Consider the following 24,900-nt stretch of genomic DNA (forward strand, 5'->3'; position numbering starts at 1 on the left):
CTCCAGGAGAAAAACAAAGGCCTCCCCCTTCACTCCCCCCTCCTCCTCAGCCTCTCGCTGCAACCCTCCCTCCCAAGGGACGCTATCAGGACATGTAAAGGTCAGGGGTCCGGTAGCAACCGCAGTAACCCACACTACACCCAAAACACACAACACACACACCACACCCACACCACCACACACCACACACACGCTTACACACACGCGTACACACACACACACACACACAAAACCTTAACTTTCGCAGACTGTATAATTGAGGAGTTTCATCAATAAGTCAGTCTGACCTTTTAAGGTGTTTCTAGTGATTGGTATGTCCTTTCTCTTTTAGTGGCAATGCAATTATCAACATCATTTCTTCCAATGATTTGCTTTGTGGTAAATTCTGTAGTTTACAAATCTCATTTATTAATCTCTAGACCTCTTCTACAAAATAGAAAACGTGTTTGCATGCTATTACAACAGCATTAGGTTATTTCAAGGTACACATGATACACGTCGCTATACGTGGAGGACCTGCTTATGCAAATATCGGACCCGATGGACAGCATACTTTATCTTCTCTCCTTGCCACAGAGATGTGGGAGTATTTTCACAGTCAAACATTCATTTGTGAAAGTCTTCCATTTACACGTAATGGCCTGGCGCGACAGGTGAACAATGATAACTTAGAAATTGATATAGCATCTATTTTAGAACATACCCTAACCCTTGTTCACATGATTCCTATTGTTCACCTAAGATCCTTCTTTGCCCAGCTGCAACACCTCATCTCCACATTCATATGGAATAAGAAACCTGAATGTACCAAGACCTGAAATAAAAAATGTGTCAAATCTGAAGGTGTTTTGGGTCTGTATCATTTCTTATTGTATTACTTGGCAGCTTATATTGCTGACAAATTGGATTAACATTCAAACATATTTGTCTGGATGTAAAGACGATTGTGCCTAAAAATATCGTATTGTATCAATATTACTCTGGATTAAAGAGATACAAAGAGGTAAATCAGTACTATAGTCTCCAATAGGCCGGCAGTAACCCTAACCCTAACTTTGTACACAAGTTAGCTAACCCTAACCCTAGTACTATAGCCTCCAATAGACCGGCAGTAACCCTAACCCTAACTTTTGTACTAGGGGTGCAACAACTAATCGACTTAATCGATTAAAATCGATTACCAAATTAGTTGCCAACTAATTCAGTCGTCGATTCGTTGGTGACGTCATCACGTGCGTTTTACGCGCCGTAAGCTACAACGTTATTGGTACTGGAGACATTTAAAAAATATATGTCATGTATTATTGATACAACAACATTATATTGCAGTCTTAGTGTGGCCAGCTCGTTTCTAATATGTAAAAAGACAAACAAATGCGTCTATGATGTATTTTTCGATCAGACGAGATCTCTCTCCCTGGTCTGTGTGGGAGGGGGCGGGGCAGTTTACACACATGCGGCTGCTACATGCAGCAACACACTGCGGAGAGAACGCCGCTCCGAGGTGTGGTTAAACTTTACCCGTCTCGATGCTCGTTGCCTAAAGTGAAATACGTGTTTAGCATGTAAGGGCGGGTAACACGAGCAATCTGTCTAAACATTTAGCAAAAGTGCTCCACATCCAGACGGAGGAATGCACCGGGTTCCACTGTCTTTAGCAGCTCTTGTAGCCCCGTCCACGAGTAACGTTTTTCACGTCAGGTGTTCTGTATGCTAGCAGCAACACACCGAGTTAACTACATTATATAAACATGGAGTAATGATTTTGAGGTAACTGAATTAGTTAGTTAAAGTTTCAGCTATTCTGTTTACAATTCTGTCATCACATAATTTATTATTTGCTAAAACACTGTTGTTTCTTTTGATGTGAAATATTATTTATTTAATTTAAATGAAAAGCAATGTTCATTTTGTAAACAATTTGTTTAGTTAATTTAATAATATGTATTTTGTAATCAAGTATTCATCTTTATTGTCTTCATTGTTAGTTTCCACATGCCTAAAACAACCTCAAGCTAAATCTAAAAGTTGATGGCTAAATAAGAGCGTTTGAGAAATTGTGCAAGGCATAATAGTCCGAATAGTCGATTAATCGTTTCATTAATCGATAGATTAATCGACTATCAAATTAGTCGTTTGTTGCAGCCCTACTTTGTACACAAGTTAGCTAACCCTAACCCTAGTACTATAGTCTCCAATAGACCGGCAGTACTTTGGGTCTCTCGCGTACACTCAAGTCACAGAACTAAGGCTCACATTTTTCTGATAAATGCAGGAAATACCAAGCAATCTTTGTACAGAATTGAACAATATATTTCACTGTTTGGAAAATATTCCCAGAAACATCGAATATTTTTTTCCCACAGTTAAATACATTCGTTACTTTTTTATTATCCAAGTGGACAGAAATGACGTCTACCTCTGCATTTTTATACATCAGAAGAGAGAAAATCTTCTAGATCTGTTGACAGGAATGACATTTAGAGACATCGGGACAGACTATAATAAAAGCATGCCAACAACTGTAATTCAATACGATCGGTTTATAGATATGTGTTGCCTGCACAGCAGTCTGTGTTAGTTCTGAATGGGCTACATGATGTGTCCAGTGCATGGATTCACAATGAGGAGCCAACAGATCAAGACGGGTGAAAGAAAAGAAGGACAATTAGGATGAAAATACACAAAGTCATTTTTTGATATAAGAATAACTAATTAGGTTTTCATACAAATGGGCATATATCATTGGAAACAGAGTAGCAAGTTGAGAAGGGTTGACAACATATATATTTCTATCACACAGATGGTTAGAGGAGTCTTTAAGGCTACGGATCAATAGTACACAGTAGATATATGTTTTTTTTAATAATCTGATGTGAAGCTATTGGCCTTGAAAGTAAGTGGCAATACATAAGAGACATACAGTATACAGGTAATAGGTCTATTATCTCTTTAAAGGGCATACAAGAGAGAGGTGCACCATCAGCTGCTTAATGAGAGCCGTAAGAGTCCCATGATGGTGGACATCCCTCTCCTGCACGGTGCTGTCGAAAGGAAAGGACAGCAGGCTTTAGGATGGCCAGATGTGCAAAACCTGAATCTCACTTCTCTGTCCATCCAAACCAAATCCCAAGAGGAGCTCTGAGAAAGCAGTCCGGAAACTGCTCTCTGGTTGTAACTACTTCCAGAGATATATTATACAACCAGTCACATGTCTGCCTGTCACATCCATCTAATGTCATATTTTGGACTTTTATGTTTCAGTTGTGTCTCTTTGTGGACCTCTCTTAAACATGTGCATGCAGTTCTTTCTGAAAGTGATGCTATAGAAATAGAAAGTGTTCATTATAAAATCTATCTCTGTAGTTGTACCCTTTCGTAAGCATAAGTGTGTGCGCCTGTGTGATGATAAACACCTCCCTCTGCGTGTACGTTGATTCCCGAGGACCCCTCCCCCTGATACAGTATCTACTTAAATAACACATCTCATTAAGCCTGCTGACTAATGAGGTGATTAGCCTTGGTTGCCAATAACTAGCGTTAGCCTAGCGTAGCGTTAGTGGCTCTCTCGAAGGGTTTAAGCACAGTGATGCAGATGGAATGGCTAATATGGCTGCTGGTTGGGGCTTTTAATTGCCTGAAAGCTATTAGAACTAATGTGCAGATATGTGCGGGACAAATTACTTTAATTAGCCCCTGTTAATGTGTTTGCTCGCGGAAATATTAGCACATAACGTCAGCGGGAGGGAACGCGGGGTAGAAAAGAAGGCTGGGTGCCCTGATTTGGATGGGTAGGAGAGGCCTCACATTGTGTGTGTGTGTGTGTGTGTGTGTGTGTGTGTGTGTGTGTGTGTGTGTGTGTGTGTGTGTGTGTGTGTGTGTGTGTGTGTGTGTGTGTGTGTGTGAGAGCAGCTCTTTGGGAAGGGTAGGGGGCCTCAGCCAGCAGTTGTTGAAGTGTGCCACAGCTATTTATAGGCCCAGTTGATTGCAGATTTATTCTCCTGGGAGGGAGTAACTCGGAATAGCGTGTGTGTGTGTGTGTGTGTGTGTGTGTGTGTGTTGTGTGTGTGTGTGTGGTGTGTGTGTGTGTGGGAGGTGGCAGGTTATGAAGAAGACCCACTGTGGGAGGAACAGCTGTCTGTCAGGAGGAATCGGAGGTTAATTTCCTTTGGGGGAGAGGCAGAATTGAAGGCTGAGACGAGACGACTCTGGATACAAAAGCTGATCGTGTGTCTCCTTGTGGTCGAATGAAATCAAGTATATTTAAGTAAATTACATTTTTCCCGCTTGATCCAATTCTTATCTACAAAAATGTCAAATCATAGTCTTACCTAATTGATTGATGACTGTGCATTTTTTGTTCAAAAATAGTGTGTTCCATAGTTTGGATAATTGAAACTTAAAATCAATGAAAGCTTAATTGACGTTAAACCCAAATACAGGGCTTGTGATTTATGATGATAAAACTCCACCAATCTTTAGCCATGCTTATGTAGAAGAAGTCAAACATGATTCTCCAGGACGTTCGGCCCAGTGTTTAAAGGCGGTGTTGCTGTTTTGTACACTGTGTTTCTAAAGTGTGTTTGTCTTGGCTGTAGTCAGGCTGCATGTGTAGGAGGAGGAGGAGGAGGAGGAGGAAGAGGAGGAAGGATAGAGTAGCAGTAAACAAGGAGGTGCATGAGGCTGGATATGTCTTTTGACAGGGGGATGGGAAATACTGCGGCTGGTGCTGTGAATTATATTGAATTCCTGACTGCTGGCATTTATGGCGCAGACAGCAGTGGGCAAGGGTGGGAGGGGTGGGAGGGGTGAGGAGGGGTGGGAGGGGTGGGGAGCCAAAGCTGATGTTGACAGGGTAAACAAGAGCAACGTATGCACTAACACGCGTGTTGTCAGTGGACACGTTCACGGTGAAGTGATTGGTGCTCTTGTGTTTTTAAAAGCGCCCTCTCATTTGACAGCTGGATCTCGCTCTGCTTTTCCTTTGTTCTTATGGATTGTTTCAAAAGGCGACGGCGTGGCAGATGTGTTGGGTGCATTCAGAGAGGCCTGAAGGACACAATGCTTTCAGGCTTAACCCCCGCACGGTGCGGCCGAGAGGCAGACGCACGCTGCGGCCGAGAGGCAGACGCACGGTGCGGCCGAGAGGCAGACGCACGGTGCGGCCGAGAGGCAGACGCACGCTGCGGCCGAGAGGCAGACGCCACGCTGCGGGCCGAGAGGCAGACGCACGCTGCGGCCGAGAGGCAGACGCACGCTGCGGCCGAGAGGCAGACGCACGCTGCGGCCGAGAGGCAGACGCACTCTGCGGCCGAGAGGCAGACGCACGGTGCGGCCGAGAGGCAGACGCAACTCTGCGGCCCGAGAGGCAGACGCACGGTGCGGCCGAGAGGCAGACGCACGCTGCGGCAGAGAGGCAGACGCACGGTGCGGCCGAGAGGCAGACGCACGCTGCGGCCGAGAGGCAGACGCACTCTGCGGCCGAGAGGCAGACGCACGGTGCGGCCGAGAGGCAGACGCACTCTGCGGCCGAGAGGCAGACGCACCGCTGCGGGCCGAGAGGCAGACGCACGCTGCGGCCGAGAGGCAGACGCACGCTGCGGCCGAGAGGCAGACGCACGCTGCGGCCGAGAGGCAGACGCACGGTGCGGCCGAGAGGCAGACGCACGCTGCGGCCGAGAGGCAGACGCACGGTGCGGCCGAGAGGCAGACGCACGCTGCGGCCGAGAGGCAGACGCACGGTGCGGCCGAGAGGCAGACGCACTCTGCGGCCGAGAGGCAGACGCACGCTGCGGCCGAGAGGCAGACGCACGCTGCGGCCGAGAGGCAGACGCACGCTGCGGCCGAGAGGCAGACGCACGGTGCGGCCGAGAGGCAGACGCACTCTGCGGCCGAGAGGCAGACGCACGGTGCGGCCGAGAGGCAGACGCACGCTGCCGAACAATGCCAACAATGCCAGAGAACCCGGGCAGCGCTGTTTCTACAAGAGTATTTCAAATGATACCATTGAAGGTCTGAGTGTTATTAACAGTGTGATCTGAGATGTTGGGTTTAAAAAGAGTTCTTTACTTTGAAGTGACCGGTTTGGCTTCTGGCGAGTAACCAATCGCACCTCGTGCATTTCAATGTTTGGCTGGGATAGGAAAAGGAAGCTCTAAAAACGTTGCTTTCAGGCCAGTAAACATATTGAAGAGAACAGTGTGAACAACAGGAGTTCAGATGCGATCTTGAATGAGTGGAGGCTTAAGTTGCGGCAGTAATGAGCACTTGCTAGCCAGTAAAAACACACATCACTGCGGCTAGTGGGAGGACACAAAGAGTGCTGACACACTGGGTTACAGAGCTGACACACACACACACACCACACACACACACACACACACACCACACCACACACACAACACACACACACACACACACACACACACACACACACCCACACACACACACACACACACACACCCACACACACACACCACACACACACACACACACCCACACACACACACACACACCACACATGTCTGGGTGCTTGATCGTGTGTTGGTGATGGATAGCGTGATGCTGGCGAGGCTGGCAGAGGCTCCTCAGAGTGCAGCGAGATGCCAGCGGAGCGACTGCCAACAAAGGCAGCGTTACAAATACCTCCCATTAGGGGAATGCTGTCTGTGTGTGCCATCCGAACGGGCGAGACAACGTGTGAGGGAGATGGTGTTTCCGTTACGATTAGCTGCACGTTAATCTGTTTGTCTCTGTGCCCTAAGGGCCCTCGGCACACAACAACAGTATGGGATGAGTCTAACAGACAAAACCAAGGCAATATTCAGGCTCGTGTTTTGCAGAATGACTTTAGGGGAGAGATGGGCCGACACTGAACTGTGTGTTGACCGAGTATCTGTAGCATCGCCTCTCTGACGATGTTATCTTTTTTATAAGCTTTAAAAAACAAAAACAGAGGACGTACTGTACCGTAATAATACACATGTACACAGGATATTCCCAAACACACAAGTGCAGGTTTCTCCCCCCTCACTGGAGTGCAAAAAAGACCTGCTGCCCTGCACAACACCATTTCCTGAAACGAGACACAGGGACCAAGCGAGGCTGTGTGTTCCCCCTCCTCTGCCCCAGCCTGGCTTTCCGCAGGCACTTTGGCAAGCGGGAGCAGCCAGTCTATTTCTCTCGGATAGGAGGGGGGCGGGGGTGGTTTGGGGGGAGGGGTTGGAGGTGTTTTTGTCTGCCCGTGTGAGAGGGAAGGAGGAGGAGGAGTGGTTAGAGAGAAATATGGAGGTATGTTGAAGGAAGAAGAAGACGATGCAGTGATGTAGGAGAGGGGGGGGGGGTAGCAGAGAGAGATGTAAACAGCTAATCAATCAGCATAGAGAAGATACAGACAGTGGAGAGATGGAGACGCACAGATACTGACAGATGGGGGAGGGCCTCTCCTCTCTGCACAGCTGGCTGGCAGAGCCCCACGTGAAGAATGAATATACCGTTTCTCACTAATAATAATAATTGGCAAAATCATTTCATAGGAGCCATTCAGTTCTAGTCCGAGCGGAGCATGACGCCTGACCATTTCCCCGTGTGTTTTATATTTCTGTTGGAAATTATTTTCTTTTATTGTGATTGTAGTAAAGTGTTGTTATTACATGTAGCACTTTGGCTCGACCAAAAATCACTTTTAAATGTGCTATATAAATACAACTTGATTTGATTCAATTCATTACAAATCATGTAGTTTTATAAAATCTTTCACAACAGAAATAATTTGAGCAGATCAAGTGAACTATAATGCCAGATAAAAGCAACCTAAGCAAAAGTAAGGAGACTTGCTCTGTCCTCTTTAAAGATGTAGTCAGGAGGAATTGTAAGGTTGAGATGAACATTTACAAATGACGGCAAAGGCCACTTGGAGGATGTCATTTAATAACTCTCTTCCTGCAAAGCCTTGAGTGAGCGTCAATCTAAAATATACCTGAGGTGCAGTAATCCCCTCCAGAAAGGTCCACCTAGAATAGCTTGAATAGATGGCCACAAACCTCTTGAATGAGGTTGTATAAAAAGTTAAAAACCAATGACTAAAAGCTTGAAGTGCCGGAGTTTCTATTCTGAAACAGACAAAGATACTGCAAAGGATTTCACTTCATACATATTGAAGGGTAGACCCACCTTAACCCAGTTTAACCAGACAGACAATGTATTCTCAGTCTGTGACGTTGGGGAGAGTCGTTATCGTCTTAGTGCTACATCACTTGGGAGGCTGTAGCTGTGATAAGGCTATTGAAATAAAACAGGACTTCATTCCAGTACCAAGGACTTAGGATCCAAATGGGTGTCCTGTGTGGTTTGGTCTGAGTGTTTGGAGGTCAGGGTTCATCTGCTGAACCCAGCACATCTACAGGTGGAGCAGCTTGCCTGGGCCTGGCACGGCGCCCGCTCTGGGTGCGGCTGCCTCTTGGTCATGTCCTTACACTGCGTTTCACTTTGCACACAGACACAACAACACATTCAGCTGCTTCATGTCTGCTCATGACTTCACCCTGATAATGTGCCTCTGCATCAAAATGTGCCATCATTGCCCTGTAGCCTTTTTCCAACTCAGGCATTTATTTGATGCAGGCGCAGAGGCCACACTTATTTCTGTTTCCCGGTCGCCCTCCAGTAGACATTTCATGTGTCTCATGTCCTAACAGGGAAGAGCAGGGCAGCTCTCATCTCTCATGCAGTGAAAGGACAAAGAGAAGCCGCGCACTATCTGTCCCGTTACGCTTTACAGCGCTGCTATGATGGCATTTATGTGTGCGCTAAATAAACAGGCTATTTACATGTGAGTGCTGCTGACACAATGTCATCTCTGTCTTTATCGGCGCAGCAGGCAGGCACGGGGATGGATTGACTGCACGCACTGAAAGGCAGCATTACCCTCTTTATTTGATGTAGGATCATCCAAAGACTTTTTTATTTTTTTAACAGAATATATATCGCAAACATTGAAGCTGAATTTTTCCATCATCAAAAATGTATTTTTCTAAAAGCATGCGGATGTTAATGAGGATTGGATCTTCCACCCTTTCCAGTTTAATTTCTCACCGTCATCTGAGCATAAATCAGAACTCCTGCAGAAAAGTGTTCGGACTATCTTTAGGGTTGGATTTCATCTTAGTTTTTAGTGAAGTCTTTTCCTTGTTTTAAACTAAAGAGTCAAATGATGTCTTTTTTAAATGTGTTATTGTCCTCGACCCACTTCATGATCCTATCCATATTACAGATGATTATTATCAAAGAACTTGTTCATTTTTGGAAAAAGCACCAAATCTAGAATATCTTCACAATATATAAGATTTATATTTATTGTGATATTTAATTTTCTCCACATTGGAGATATCTTCAATGATTGCAGAAATCAGACACCCAACATCCAGGCCTGGTCAATTGTCCCTCACAATGAAACCCTTAAATAAATGTATTAGTTTCGGATTTAGACATTTCAAATGTTAGTACGCGTTAGTATTTTATATGATCACAGAGCCGTGGAAATGTGGCCCAGATGAAACAGCACAACCAGAACAAGTGACAAGATATGAAATATTCAAAGTAGTGATAGAGGCGCACTTTCAAAGGGATTAGCTGACAGCTTCAAAGACGACCCGCTCAGTACACAGACTTCTGTGCGACCGCAGTCCCTCGTGACTGAGTGCGCTATGTGTCTGGGCTGCTGTGGCACACAAGGTTGGGTGAAAGCATGGGTCGCAAAGACAGCAAGAAGATACACGAGAGACTCAGAAAGAGATGATGAGGGGATCAAGATGGGATGGAGAGAAGGAGAGAGCGAGAAATAGGAGAGGGAGGGCTGGTGGCTTTTCTTTTGTCTGGAGCTGCAGCCTGTTTCATTAGCGCCGCAGCCAGCTCTCCTCCTCCTCCTCCGCCCGGACCCCCAGCCCCAGACGGAGAGCCCGGTTACTATCCTAATGGCAGCTCTGTATTCATTATCACCTCCGCATACGCCTCCACCCCCCCACTCTGCCGGGACGGGGGGGCTGCTGTAATTGATAATTAAAGAGCAATAACACAGCGGTCAATGCAATCTCACCGCACGGAGACACAACACCCATCAACATGCCACACCTCGTCCCCCAATACGAAACATAAGCTGGATGCGTCTCGTTGCTGTGTATCATAATTATGTTTTTATCCTCGTTATAAGTGTTTTCAAGCTAGGGTCCCAGAAACAGCTTGTCTGCTCCATCAAGGCTCAGGCTGCGGTGACATTAAGGCCTCCAGGAGAAAAACAAAGGCCTCCCCCTTCACTCCCCCCTCCTCCTCAGCCTCTCGCTGCAACCCTCCCTCCCAAGGGACGCTATCAGGACATGTAAAGGTCAGGGGTCCGGTAGCACACCGCATCCCACACACACACACACACACACACACACACACACACACACACACGCTTCACACACGCGTACACACACACACACACACACAAAACCTTAACTTTCGCAGACTGTATAATTGAGGAGTTTCATCAATAAGTCAGTCTGACCTTTTAAGGTGTTTCTAGTGATTGGTATGTCCTTTCTCTTTTAGTGGCAATGCAATTATCAACATCATTTCTTCCAATGATTTGCTTTGTGGTAAATTCTGTAGTTTACAAATCTCATTTATTAATCTCTGACCTCTTCTACAAAATAGAAAACGTGTTTGTCATGCTATTACAACAGCATTAGGTTATTTCAAGGTACACATGATACACGTCGCTATACGTGGAGGACCTGCTTATGCAAATATCGGACCCGATGGACAGCATACTTTATCTTCTCTCCTTGCCACAGAGATGTGGGAGTATTTCACAGTCAAACATTCATTTGTGAAAGTCTTCCATTTACACGTAATGGCCTGGCGCGACAGGTGAACAATGATAACTTAGAAATTGATATAGCATCTATTTTAGAACATACCCTAACCCTTGTTCACATGATTCCTATTGTTCACCTAAGATCCTTCTTTGCCCAGCTGCAACACCTCATCTCCACATTCATATGGAATAAGAAACCTGAATGTACCAAGAACCTGAAATAAAAAATGTGTCAAATCTGAAGGTGTTTTGGGTCTGTATCATTTCTTATTGTATTACTTGGCAGCTTATATTGCTGACAAATTGGATTAACATTCAAACATATTTGTCTGGGATGTAAAGACGATTGTGCCTAAAAAATATCGTATTGTATCAATATTACTCTGGATTAAAGAGATACAAAGAGTAAATCAGTACTATAGTCTCCAATAGGCCGGCAGTAACCCTAACCCTAACTTTGTACACAAGTTAGCTAACCCTAACCCTAGTACTATAGCCTCCAATAGACCGGCAGTAACCCTAACCCTAACTTTGTACTAGGGGTGCAACAACTAATCGACTTAATCGATTAAAATCGATTACCAAATTAGTTGCCAACTAATTCAGTCGTCGATTCGTTGGTGACGTCATCACGTGCGTTTTACGCGCCGTTAAGCTACAACGTTATTGGTACTGGAGACATTTAAAAAATATATGTCATGTATTATTGATACAACAACATTATATTGCAGTCTTAGTGTGGCCAGCTCGTTTCTAATATGTAAAAAGACAAACAAATGCGTCTATGATGTATTTTCGATCAGACGAGATCTCTCTCCCTGGTCTGTGTGGGAGGGGGCGGGGCAGTTTACACACATGCGGCTGCTACATGCAGCAACACACTGCGGAGAGAACGCCGCTCCGAGGTGTGGTTAAACTTTACCCGTCTCGATGCTCGTTGCCTAAAGTGAAATACGTGTTTAGCATGTAAGGGCGGTAACACGAGCAATCTGTCTAAACATTTAGCAAAAGTGCTCCACATCCAGACGGAGGAATGCACCGGGTTCCACTGTCTTTAGCAGCTCTGTAGCCCCGTCCACGAGTAACGTTTTCACGTCAGGTGTTCTGTATGCTAGCAGCAACACACCGAGTTAACTACATTATATAAACATGGAGTAATGATTTGAGGTAACTGAATTAGTTAGTTAAAGTTTCAGCTATTCTGTTTACAATTCTGTCATCACATAATTTATTATTTGCTAAAACACTGTTGTTTCTTTTGATGTGAAATATTATTTATTAATTTAAATGAAAAGCAATGTTCATTTTGTAAACAATTTGTTTAGTTAATTTAATAATATGTATTTTGTAATCAAGTATTCATCTTTATTGTCTTCATTGTTAGTTTCCACATGCCTAAAACAACCTCAAGCTAAATCTAAAAGTTGATGGCTAAATAAGAGCGTTTGAGAAATTGTGCAAGGCATAATAGTCCGAATAGTCGATTAATCGTTTCATTAATCGATAGATTAATCGACTATCAAATTAGTGTTTGTTGCAGCCCTACTTTGTACACAAGTTAGCTAACCCTAACCCTAGTACTATAGTCTCCAATAGACCGGCAGTACTTTGGGTCTCTCGCGTACACTCAAGTCACAGAACTAAGGCTCACATTTTTCTGATAAATGCAGGAAATACCAAGCAATCTTTGTACAGAATTGAACAATATATTTCACTGTTTGGAAAATATTCCCAGAAACATCGAATATTTTTTTCCCACAGTTAAATACATTCGTTACTTTTTTATTATCCAAGTGGACAGAAATGACGTCTACCTCTGCATTTTTATACATCAGAAGAGAGAAAATCTTCTATGATCTGTTGACAGGAATGACATTTAGAGACATCGGGACAGACTATAATAAAAGCATGCCAACAACTGTAATTCAATACGATCGGTTTATAGATATGTGTTGCTGCACAGCAGTCTGTGTTAGTTCTGAATGGGCTACATGATGTGTCCAGTGCATGGATTCACAATGAGGAGCCAACAGATAAAGACGGGTGAAAGAAAAGAAGGACAATTAGGATGAAAATACACAAAGTCATTTTTTGATATAAGAATAACTAATTAGGTTTTCATACAAATGGGCATATATCATTGGAACAGAGTAGCAAGTTGAGAAAGGGTTGACAACATATATATTTCACACAGATGGTTAGAGGAGTCTTTAAGGCTACGGATCAATAGTACACAGTAGATATATGTTTTTTTTAATAATCTGATGTGAAGCTATTGGCCTTGAAAGTAAGTGGCAATACATAAGAGACATACAGTATACAGGTAATAGGTCTATTATCTCTTTAAAGGGCATACAAGAGAGAGGTGCACCATCAGCTGCTTAATGAGAGCCGTAAGAGTCCCATGATGGTGGACATCCCTCTCCTGCACGGTGCTGTCGAAAGGAAAGGACAGCCAGGCTTTAGGATGGCCAGATGTGCAAAACCTGAATCTCACTTCTCTGTCCATCCAAACCAAATCCAAAGAGGAGCTCTGAGAAAGCAGTCCGGAAACTGCTCTCTGGTTGTAACTACTTCCAGAGATATATTATACAACCAGTCACATGTCTGCCTGTCACATCCATCTAATGTCATATTTTGGACTTTTATGTTTCAGTTGTGTCTCTTTGTGGACCTCTCTTAAACATGTGCATGCAGTTCTTTCTGAAAGTGATGCTATAGAAATAGAAAGTGTTCATTATAAAATCTATCTCTGTAGTTGTACCCTTTCGTAAGCATAAGTGTGTGCGCCTGTGTGATGATAAACACCTCCCTCTGCGTGTACGTTGATTCCCGAGGACCCCTCCCCCTGATACAGTATCTACTTAAATAACACATCTCATTAAGCCTGCTGACTAATGAGGTGATTAGCCTTGGTTGCCAATAACTAGCGTTAGCTAGCGTAGCGTTAGGGCTCTCTCGAAGGGTTTAAGCACAAGTGATGCAGATGGAATGGCTAATATGGCTGCTGGTTGGGGCTTTTAATTGCCTGAAAGCTATTAGAACTAATGTGCAGATATGTGCGGGACAAATTACTTAATTAGCCCCTGTTAATGTGTTTGCTCGCGGAAATATTAGCACATAACGTCAGCGGGAGGGAACGCGGGGGTAGCAAAGAAAGGCTGGGTGCCCTGCTTTGGATTGGGTAGGAGAGCCTCACATTGTGTGTGTGTGTGTGTGTGTGTGTGTGTGTGTGTGGTGTGTGTGTGTGTGTGTGTGTGTGTGTGTGTGTGTGTGTGTGTGTGTGTGTGTGTGAGAGCAGCTCTTTGGGAAGGGTAGGGGGCCTCAGCAGCAGTGAAGTGTGCCACAGCTATTTATAGGCCCAGTTGATTGCAGATTTATTCTCCTGGGAGGGAGTAACTCGGAATAGCGTGTGTGTGTGTGTGTGTGTGTGTGTGGTGTGTGTGTGTGTGTGTGTGTGGTGTGTGTGTGTGTGGGGAGGTGCAGGTTATGAAGAAGACCCACTGTGGGAGGAACAGCTGTCTGTCAGGAGGAATCCGGAGGTTAATTTCCTTTGGGGGAGAGGCAGAATTGAAGGCTGAGACGAGACGACTCTGGATACAAAAAGCTGATCGTGTGTCTCCTTGTGGTCGAATGAAATCAAGTATATTTTAAGTAAATTACATTTTCCCGCTTGATCCAATTCTTATCTACAAAAATGTCCAAATCATAGTCTTACCTAATTGAATTGATGACTGTGCATTTTTTGTCAAAAATAGTGTGTTCCATAGTTTGGATAATTGAAACTTAAAATCAATGAAAGCTTAATTGACGTTAAACCCAAATACAGGGCTTGTGATTTATGATGATAAAACTCCACCAATCTTTAGCCATGCTTATGTAGAAGAAGTCAAACATGATTCTCCAGGACGTTCGGCCCAGTGTTTAAAGGCGGTGTTGCTGTTTTGTACACTGTGTTTCTAAAGTGTGTTTGTCTTGGCTGTAGTCAGGCTGCATGTGTAGGAGGAGGAGGAGGAGGAGGAGGAAGAGGAGGAAGGATAGAGTAGCAGTAAACAAGGAGGTGCATGAGGCTGGATATGTCTTTTGACAGGGGGATGGGAAATACTGCGGCTGGTGCTGTGAATTATATGAATTCCTGACTGCTGGCATTTATGGCGCAGACAGCAGTGGGCAGGGTGGGAGGGGTGGGAGGGGTGAGGAGGGGTGGGAGGGGTGGGGAGCCAAAGCTGATGTTGACAGGGTAAACAAGAGCAACGTATGCACTAAACACGCGTGTTGTCAGTGACACGTTCACGGTGAAGTGATTGGTGCTCTTGTGTTTTTAAAAGCGCCCCTCTCATTTGACAGCTGGATCTCGCTCTGCTTTTCTTTGTTCTGGGATTGTTTCAAAAGGCGACGGCGTGGCAGATGGTGTTGGTGCATTCAGAGAGGCTGAAGGACACAATGCTTTCAGTGCTTAACCCCCGCACGGTGCGGGCCGAGAGGCAGACGCACGCTGCGGCCGAGAGGCAGACGCACGGTGCGGCCGGAGGCAGACGCACGGTGCGGCCGAGAGGCAGACGACGCTGCGGCCGAGAGGCAGACGCACGCTGCGGACGAAGAGGCAGACGCACGCTGCGGCCGAGAGGCAGACGCACGCTGCGGCCGAGAGGGCAGACGCACGCTGCGGCCGAGAGGCAGACGCACTCTGCGGCCGAGAGGCAGACGCACGGTGCGGCCGAGAGGCAGACGCACTCTGCGGCCGAGAGGCAGACGCACGGTGCGGCCGAGAGGCAGACGCACTCTGCGGCCGAGATGGCAGACGCACGGTGCGGCCGAGAGGCAGACGCACGCTGCGGCCGAGAGCAGACGCACGCTGCGGCCGAGAGCAGACGCACGGTGCGGCCGAGAGGCAGACGCACGCTGCGGCCGAGAGGCAGACGCACTCTGCGGCCGAGAGGCAGACGCACGGTGCGGCCGAGAGGGCAGACGCACTCTGCGGCCGAGAGGCAGACGCACGCTTGCGGCCGAGAGGCAGACGCACGCTGCGGCCGAGAGGCAGACGCACGCTGCGGCCGAGAGGCAGACGCACGGTGCGGCCGAGAGGCAGACGCACGCTGCGGCCGAGAGGCAGACGCACGGTGCGGCCGAGAGGCAGACGCACTCTGCGGCCGAGAGGCAGACGCACGCTGCGGCCGAGAGGGCAGACGCACGCTGCGGCCGAGAGGCAGACGCACGCTGCGGCCGAGAGCAGACGCACGGTGCGGCCGAGAGGCAGACGCACTCTGCGGCCGAGAGGCAGACGCACGGTGCGGCCGAGAGGCAGACGCACGCTGCCGAACAATGCCAACAATGCCAGAGAACCCGGGCAGCGCTGTTTCTACAAGAGTATTTCAAATGATACCATTGAAGGTCTGAGTGTTATTAACAGTGTGATCTGAGATGTTGGGTTTAAAAAGAGTTCTTTACTTTGAAGTGACCGGTTTGGCTTCTGGCGAGTAACCAATCGCACCTCGTGCATTTCAATGTTTGGCTGGGATAGGAAAAGGAAGCTCTAAAAACGTTGCTTTCAGGCCAGTAAACATATTGAAGAGAACAGTGTGAACAACAGGAGTTCAGATGCGATCTTGAATGAGTGGAGGCTTAAGTTGCGGCAGTAATGAGCACTTGCTAGCCAGTAAAAACACACATCACTGCGGCTAGTGGGAGGACACAAAGAGTGCTGACACACTGGGTTACAGAGCTGACACACACACACACACACACACACACACACACACACACACACACACACACACACACACACACACACACACACACACACACACACACACACACACACACACACACACACACACACACACACACACACACACACACACACACACACACACACACACACACACACACACACACACACACACACACACACACACACAGTGTCTGGGTGCTTGATCGTGTTGTTGGTGATGGATAGCGTGATGCTGGCGAGGCTGGCAGAGGCTCCTCAGAGTGCAGCGAGATGCCAGCGGAGCGACTGCCAACAAAGGCAGCGTTACAAATACCTCCCATTAGGGGAATGCTGTCTGTGTGTGCCATCCGAACGGGCGAGACCAACGTGTGAGGGAGATGGTGTTTCCGTTACGATTAGCTGCACGTTAATCTGTTTGTCTCTGTGCCCTAAGGGCCCTCGGCACACAACAACAGTATGGGATGAGTCTAACAGACAAAACCAAGGCAAATATTCAGGCTCGTGTTTTGCAGAATGACTTTAGGGGAGAGATGGGCCGACACTGAACTGTGTGTTGACCGAGTATCTGTAGCATCGCCTCTCTGACGATGTTATCTTTTTTATAAGCTTTAAAAAACAAAAACAGAGGACGTACTGTACCGTAATAATACACATGTACACAGGATATTCCCAAACACACAAGTGCAGGTTTCTCCCCCCTCACTGGAGTGCAAAAAAGACCTGCTGCCCTGCACAACACCATTTCCTGAAACGAGACACAGGGACAAGCGAGGCTGTGTGTTCCCCCTCCTCTGCCCCAGCCTGGCTTTCCGCAGGCACTTTGGCAAGCGGGAGCAGCCAGTCTATTTCTCTCGGATAGGAGGGGGGCGGGGGGTGGTTTGGGGGGAGGGGTTGGAGGTGTTTTTTGTCTGCCCGTGTGAGAGGGAAGGAGGAGGAGGAGTGGTTAGAGAGAAATATGGAGGTATGTTGAAGGAAGAAGAAGACGATGCAGTGATGTAGGAGAGGGGGGGGGGGGTAGCAGAGGGAGATGTAAACAGCTAATCAATCAGCATAGAGAAGATACAGACAGTGGAGAGATGGAGACGCACAGATACTGACAGATGGGGGAGGGGGGGAGGGAGGGAGGGCCTCTCCTCTCTGCACAGCTGGCTGGCAGAGCCCCACGTGAAGAATGAATATACCGTTTCTCACTAATAATAATAATTGGCAAAATCATTTCATAGGAGCCATTCAGTTCTAGTCCGAGCGGAGCATGACGCCCTGACCATTTCCCCGTGTGTTTTATATTTCTGTTGGAAATTATTTTCTTTTATTGTGATTGTAGTAAAGTGCTGTTATTACATGTAGCACTTTGGCTCGACCAAAAATCACTTTTAAATGTGCTATATAAATACAACTTGATTTGATTCAATTCATTACAAATCATGTAGTTTTATAAAATCTTTCACAACAGAAATAATTTGAGCAGATCAAGTGAACTATAATGCCAGATAAAAGCAACCTAAGCAAAAGTAAGGAGACTTGCTCTGTCCTCTTTAAAGATGTAGTCAGGAGGAATTGTAAGGTTGAGATGAACATTTACAAATGACGGCAAAGGCCACTTGGAGGATGTCATTTAATAACTCTCTTCCTGCAAAGCCTTGAGTGAGCGTCAATCTAAAATATACCTGAGGTGCAGTAATCCCCTCCAGAAAGGTCCACCTAGAATAGCTTGAATAGATGGCCACAAACCTCTTGAATGAGGTTGTATAAAAAGTTAAAAACCAATGACTAAAAGCTTGAAGTGCCGGAGTTTCTATTCTGAAACAGACAAAGATACTGCAAAGGATTTCACTTCATACATATTGAAGGGTAGACCCACCTTAACCCAGTTTAACCAGACAGACAATGTATTCTCAGTCTGTGACGTTGGGGAGAGTCGTTATCGTCTTAGTGCTACATCACTTGGGAGGCTGTAGCTGTGATAAAGCTATTGAAATAAAACAGGACTTCATTCCAGTACCAAGGACTTAGGATCCAAATGGGTGTCCTGTGTGGTTTGGTCTGATGTGTTTGGAGGTCAGGGTTCATCTGCTGAACCCAGCACATCTACAGGTGGAGCAGCTTGCCTGGGCCTGGCACGGCGCCCGCTCTGGGTGCGGCTGCCTCTTGGTCATGTCCTTACACTGCGTTTCACTTTGCACACAGACACAACAACACATTCAGCTGCTTCATGTCTGCTCATGACTTCACCCTGATAATGTGCCTCTGCATCAAAATGTGCCATCATTGCCCTGTAGCCTTTTTCCAACTCAGGCATTTATTTGATGCAGGCGCAGAGGCCACACTTATTTCTGTTTCCCGGTCGCCCTCCAGTAGACATTTCATGTGTCTCATGTCCTAACAGGGAAGAGCAGGGCAGCTCTCATCTCTCATGCAGTGAAAGGACAAAGAGAAGCCGCGCACTATCTGTCCCGTTACGCTTTACAGCGCTGCTATGATGGCATTTATGTGTGCGCTAAATAAACAGGCTATTACATGTGAGTGCTGCTGACACAATGTCATCTCTGTCTTTATCGGCGCAGCAGGCAGGCACGGGGATGGATTGACTGCACGCACTGAAAGGCAGCATTACCCTCTTTATTTGATGTAGGATCATCCAAAGACTTTTTATTTTTTTAACAGAATATATATCGCAAACATTGAAGCTGAATTTTTCCATCATCAAAAATGTATTTTTCTAAAAGCATGCGGATGTTAATGAGGATTGGATCTTCCACCCTTTCCAGTTTAATTTCTCACCGTCATCTGAGCATAAATCAGAACTCCTGCAGAAAAGTGTTCGGACTATCTTTAGGGTTGGATTTCATCTTAGTTTTTAGTGAAGTCTTTTCCTTGTTTTAAACTAAAGAGTCAAATGATGTCTTTTTTAAATGTGTTATTGTCCTCGACCCACTTCATGATCCTATCCATATTACAGATGATTATTATCAAAGAACTTGTTCATTTTTGGAAAAAGCACCAATCTAGAATATCTTCACAATATATAAGATTTATATTTATTGTGATATTTAATTTTCTCCACATTGGAGATATCTTCAATGATTGCAGAAATCAGACACCCAACATCCAGGCCTGGTCAATTGTCCCTCACAATGAAACCCTTAAATAAAGGTATTAGTTTCGGATTTAGACATTTCAAATGTTAGTACGCGTTAGTATTTATATGATCACAGAGCCGTGGAAATGTGGCCCAGATGAAACAGCACAACCAGAACAAGTGACAAGATATGAAATATTCAAAGTAGTGATAGAGGCGCACTTTCAAAGGGATTAGCTGACAGCTTCAAAGACGACCCGCTCAGTACACAGACTTCTGTGCGACCGCAGTCCCTCGTGACTGAGTGCGCTATGTGTCTGGGCTGCTGTGGCACACAAGGTTGGGTGAAAGCATGGGGTCGCAAAGACAGCAAGAAGATACACGAGAGACTCAGAAAGAGATGATGAGGGGATCAAAGATGGGATGGAGAGAAGGAGAGAGCGAGAAATAGGAGAGGGAGGGCTGGTGGCTTTTCTTTTGTCTGGAGCTGCAGCCTGTTTCATTAGCGCCGCAGCCAGCTCTCCTCCTCCTCCTCCGCCCGGACCCCCAGCCCCAGACGGAGAGCCCGGTTACTATCCTAATGGCAGCTCTGTATTCATTATCACCTCCGCATACGCCTCCACCCCCCCACTCTGCCGGGACGGGGGGGCTGCTGTAATTGATAATTAAAGAGCAATAACACAGCGGTCAATGCAATCTCACCGCAGGAGCGCCTGAGACCCCATCCTCTCTCTCTCTCTCTCTCTCTCTCTCTCTCTTCTCTCTCTCTCTCCTCTCTCTCTCTCTCTCATCTCTCTCTCTGTCTCTCTCTCTCTCCTCTTCTTCTCTCTCTCTCTCTCTCTCTCTCTCTCTCTCTCTCTCTCTCTCTCTCTCTCTCTCTCTCTCTCACACACTCTCACACACACAGGCCTTGCGCCTAACCCCCACGACCTGTATACACTCATACAGAAATATGTCATCTCTTGGCACTAACACAAAAAAACACAACTATATGTGCGCACAATTTTGAATGCAAATAAACACACGGCCACACACACTCCCTGGTAGCCCTATCCATACCCGTGATCACACACACACACACACACACACACACACACACACACACACACACACACACACACACACACACACACACACACACACACACACACACACACACACACACACACACACCACACACACACACACACACACACACACACACACACACACACACACACACACACACACACACACACACACACAGCAGTGAGAGAGACTGCCGAGCCGTAGGAAGAACAACACAAAGAGACACACGTGTTCACGTTGCAGCAGATCAACACACACACATGGAGGCGAGGCCAGGCACTGCTCTTCCATTGGCCGAGCCAGTGCCTGCGAAGCGCTTATTAACATCTCGTTATTCAGCATATCTCACGAGCCCCAAATACATTCAACACGGCTGCTAATGAAAGGGCGGCTCACATTCATTCAGAGTGCAAACACAACATTAGTTGTCAAAGACAATAACAACACCCAAGCAACAATGCTGCCATCAAACACCGGGCGCGCATTGTGCTGTTGGGTGTGTGTTGGTCTGATCACACTGACAGAGAGAGACAGGGACGAGAGACAGACAGATTTAATTAAAGAGGGTGAGGTTTTCTCTCTCCGGCTCCCTCTCTATCGCTCCTCTTGAAAGTGGTTTAGCGATGAGGATTCAATCCGCCGCTTGATGCGGTACGTGGGAGGTAATTACAGAAGGAGAGAACGAGGCAAAGCTCCCACTGATTAGAGAGAGAGGACTAATGATTATGTATGCCTCTATGTTAGGTGTGGGAGACACAGGTGGCACTTCCTCTGCACTTCCTCTCGTATGTAGATAGGTAGATGGATAGGATGGGAGGGACGAACCCTCTTTAATGGTCACACATGCAGAGCACACACAGTGACATGTGTTCTCTGCTTTTAACCCAGGGGTGTCAAACTCAAGGCCCGGGGGCCACATCTGGCCCGCGACTTCATTTTCTGTGGCCCCACAAGAGCGTGCAAAGAATATAATATGTTTATTATACGGTTACATGCTACTTTACAGAAGCACGTTGCCCATAAACTACATGTCCCACAATGCATCTCAAATTAGACTTTTTTCCTCAGAATTAGATTTTTTTTATTTCAAAAATATTTTTTCTCCAGAATTTGGCTTCTCTTTTTAAATCATTTTGTAACATTCTCACTGAAGAGACTTGCAATTATTTGCCCTAGACTTCTGCTTTCAGACGTAGTTAATTAAGTTATTACCCCATCTAATAATAATCCAATGCAGAGGAAATAATGTAATAGAACACATTATTTTATATATATGATATATTTTATATAGTCTTAAAGTTACAACCGGCCCTTTGAGTGCAACCATAATGCTGATGTGGCCCGTGATGAAATTGAGTTTGACACCAAACCATCCTAGCACCAGGAGTCTAGCACTAGGAGCAGTGGGCAGCTCTTGTACAGCGCCCGGGGAGCAATGGGGAAGGGGGTTGTCCGGTGGCTTGCTCAAGGGCACCACGGCAGGGCAGGAGGTGCACTGGTAGAAGTCCACACTCCATTTTTAGGTCTGTTCGGGGACTTGAACCGGCGACCCTGCGGCTCACAGTCCGAGCCCCGACTGACTGAGCCGCTGCCAGACTACAGAATATATTTTATAGAATTGTTTTGCTTTTGTGTTGTGTTTTCCAATCTTTGTATTGATTTAGTACTTGTGATACTTGATATCATAATAACATCCTGTAAAAGGAATCTGCGAACATGTGGTGTTTTTATCTGGTGCCAAGACAGACACCAAATGAGATGTGGAGCAAATGGTTAGGATGCAAGGTTTCAGATAAGGTGCAGACATGGTGGGAAAAACATGTTGTCATCGGAGGAGAGGAGAATATTAAAGCGTGTCAATATACCGAGTGTTATAAGAACAAACTGATGATACAAAACAAGATGAATTTGAATATTTATTTGATACTTATGGTTAAATTGTGTTTGCTGTAAATCCAGTATCAAGTATTCTTTTTCATGCATACGCAATTTAAAGTATATTGATCTGTGAGATTGGTTCACTTTAATACCTCAGAATACAAATAGCTTTCCTCAAAATGTGGGTCTAGGTTGTGTTTATAATGTACTCTTATTATATCATCATAATTGTGTATATCAATTATTATATATTCTCCTTTCCTGTACTTATTCTACTTGTTACTTATACCTCCATTGCCTACTGTAATTGCTGCACACGCTATTCCTACTCTGTATTAGCATATTCATATCCTCTAAGGTATAGATATATTTATTTTGTATAACTGTTCATTCTGATTCTGTAATGGATGTACATTTCACACCAACAAGTGTTCTTTCTCAATAGAACAACCAGTGGTTCAAATGAGCATACTCCTCAGTGTAACATATCCACTAGTTGCAAAGCTTAAACATTTTTATATTTGATTTGATGGGAAAGGATGTTTTCACTACTCAGTTTGTCAACTATGTTACGGACAAACTTGATGTCATTACAATCATTTGATTAAGTCCTGCGCTTCAAGCCAAATCCAATTTGAAAGGCTCTTGAGTCTATTCTACCGTATGTCCAATGATTTAAAAAATAATAATTGTATTAAAGTTTAGTTTTTTCATGTGATATGTTCAGCACTGTCATTAAGGACAGGGATATGTTTCATTATAAAACTACCATACAGGTCATTTTGATGGTTTTAAGAGATGTCATGTAAAACTCCAACCTGCGTAGATGTACATTATACTGTAAAGGATATCAGAAGCACTATTTGAGATATTTTAAATTTGAAAAAATGAGGTGCAACATAGTTGACAATGAAAGTCAAACATTGGACGCAAATAACATAGTTGAGTGGACATTATTAACCATCAGATGAAGCACTATGTTCATTTCAAGGCAGAAGTGCAAAATTCAATTGATAATGATGTGTAATGACGTCTACATGTCATACAAATTGTCAACTAGGTTACCTGTCAACTAAGTTACTACAGTTATTACAGTACTGGGTAACTTACAGTAGTTGACAGGTAACCTAGTTGACAGGTAACCTAGTTGACAGGTAACTTAGTTGACAGGTAACCTAGTTGACAGGTAACCTAGTTGACAGGTAACCTAGTTGACAGGTAACCTAGTTGACAGGTAACTTAGTTGACAGGTAACCTAGTTGACAGGTAACCTAGTTGACAGGTAACTTAGTTGGCAGGTAACTTAGTTGACAGGTAACTTAGTTGACAGGTAACTTAGTTGACAATTTCCCTATTTTGACCCATCATTTCAATGGAGGCCTTGCCTGGATGACCACATGTCATTTTCTTGAACAGGTTAACATCACATTTGAACATATAATTGAATTAAAATCATTAAACAATTGTAAACTATAACAATGTACGTAACATTGTTGATGGTCAATTAATATACTCATTGACAATGTGCTATTATACATAGAATATTGTAAAAAATTAGAGGACAATCACCAGTGTGTTCAAAATGTCTGCCGAAGAGGAACATGGCGTCATGTGATGCTGGTGACATGGTATTGGGACAAACCATTTTTGAGTTAAAGGGGGGAGTTCTGTTAGTACCATAGTTGACAAAACTTTTGCGGACATTCATATATTAAGATATTTAAATTATTTAAAGGAGGAAATCAATTAAAAATATATAATTGTTCTTTAGTTTTATTTATTTATTTTGAAATAAATGAATAATAGTGGTTTTTATTCATTATTTTGAAACCAAGACACTCAACTGAAAAACGGACATAGCAAAAACTGTCAATTTAAGAACATCATGACACATTTCAAGCTAAATGAAGCATAGGATGCACATCGTGTTTGTGTGATATTATAACATGCTTTCCAATAATAGGCAAAATATGATATTATTGAATTATTATCAATGGACTTGGAATGTACCCCAAATTGTAGAATGACTCTGTATATGTACATTCCTTTAATGCCAGGCTGGCTGCACTTCATTGTCTCCTTAGTCTAAATGTACATGTGATTGCTTCCCCTTGAATGGGTGCATTTATTCCTTAGCATTGCTGTGTGTCCAAACATTACAAGTTACCACACTTTATTAAGTCATTTATTTCAAAGAGTAATTGATCTTTTTCTGAGTGAACAAACAAGAATTACAATGATCATTATACCCTAATGAAATCACAGAGGCCTACAACAGGTAGTACGAAC

Source organism: Pseudochaenichthys georgianus, unplaced genomic scaffold (assembly GCF_902827115.2).
Source record: "Pseudochaenichthys georgianus unplaced genomic scaffold, fPseGeo1.2 scaffold_536_arrow_ctg1, whole genome shotgun sequence".
Taxonomy (NCBI): domain Eukaryota; kingdom Metazoa; phylum Chordata; class Actinopteri; order Perciformes; family Channichthyidae; genus Pseudochaenichthys; species Pseudochaenichthys georgianus.